Source organism: Phyllostomus hastatus, unplaced genomic scaffold (genome assembly GCF_019186645.2).
Source record: "Phyllostomus hastatus isolate PE091 unplaced genomic scaffold, TTU_PhHast_1.1 phas_contig_1, whole genome shotgun sequence".
NCBI lineage: Eukaryota > Metazoa > Chordata > Mammalia > Chiroptera > Phyllostomidae > Phyllostomus > Phyllostomus hastatus.
In genome coordinates this window covers 30,253,963-30,255,595 of record NW_025333498.1, presented here as the reverse complement: position 1 = coordinate 30,255,595, position 1,633 = coordinate 30,253,963, and positions in this window count along the sequence as shown.

Here is a 1,633-nt window from a genome sequence, read left to right as displayed (position 1 = left end):
TCTAGGCAGTCCCCCAAAATTAAAAAATTACCTCTCTGTGCAGGGATTTTTGGTGTTCCGTGTAATGCCTATCTGTTTACCAGTGAATACGGTCCCCTTGGTGATAACGCCTTCCTGCCCTGGTGTGTCCCTCCCACCACTTCTGACCCAGAACCACCTCCTGTGCTGCCAGCGCAGCACCTTGGAGGCTTCGCTTTTGACGTATTCACTTTGACGCAACAGCATTGCAACTGATACAACAGAGAAGGTCCATATTGTCCGTATCAACAAATGTCTCATGTTTCCCCATGTCTTGAAGTTTTGAAGTTTTGAAGAGCCACCATTTACACCCTGGACTATTTGCAGAGCCTCTCAGAGGTGCAGAGGCCTGGGCTCTTGCATTTTGTGAAGTTCTCTGTCAGCTCCTGCAAATGTCTGCACAGATAGCACATTACACAACTCCAGGGGCACCCTTCATGCCAGGATCACTGTAGAGTTGTGCATGCATTGGAATGATTTTTCGGCCAATAGCAGCAAAGTATCTGAGGAAAAGGTGCCTTTTCTTACTCATTCAAAGATACTTCAAGGTCAGCTTCAGTGGTGGTCCCCCCTTTTAAAAGAAATGATGCCAAAATAAGGTTATGCACATTTTGGTGAATTTTTAATGTTTCCATGTAAAAGTTAATATTTTTTTAAAATGTGGTAAAATATACATAACATAAAATTTACCACCTTAACCATTTTAAATGTAAAACTCAATAGTGTCAAATACATTCACATTGATGTACAACCAATCTCCAGAACTCTTTTCATCTTGCAAAACAAATTCTACACCCATGAAACAACAATTCCCACTTCCCTCCCCCCCTCCCCTAGCTACCACCCTTCAGCTTCCTGTCTTCAGGAATTTGACTACTTTAGGTATGTCCGATAAGTGGGATTGCACAGAATTTGTCTTTTTGTGACTGACTTGTTTCACTTAGTACAGTGTCCTCAGGCTCCATCCATGTCTCAGCATGTGACAGAATGTTCTTTCTTTTTAGGCTGAACAGTATTCTGTTGTATGGATGCAACACATTTTTGATGCAGACACCAGCCCACAGTGTCCACATCATTATGGATGAAATGAGGCATTCACATGGACTACCAAGTCTAGTGGAGGAAAAGGGACAGCATGGCTTTTCTCTCAAGGGGAGCAAAAGCCTTGGCCTCTGCCATGACAGGCCTTTATTTCTATCTCTGGGCACATTACATGATCATCCTCATTTACTATGCACAGGTTCACTTTAGGTGGTTACCTTTTGCAGAAAACAAAGGAGCCAATGCCGCTAATGACATCACAGAAAGAGGGATATTTGCAAATGAAAAGGCAAAAGTGGTTGAACCGGTTACACTCATCCTTGGAAGGTTTAGCATGGATTTTAGGAAGTTACTTTGCAGTAAAAGTCCTCAATTCAGGTTGAGGGAGTTTTTTAGCAAGAGCAAGACTCAAAGTTGCCTAGGCCTGATTCCCTACTGGAGAACCTATCTGTGGGCGTGAGTCCTGTGCATCTCCCCGTGGGAGCTGGGCCCATGCCATGCAGAATGGTCTCCTACACATTTTGTTTATCCGTTCATATGTCAGTGAATATTTGGGTTGCTTTTACCTTTGGCT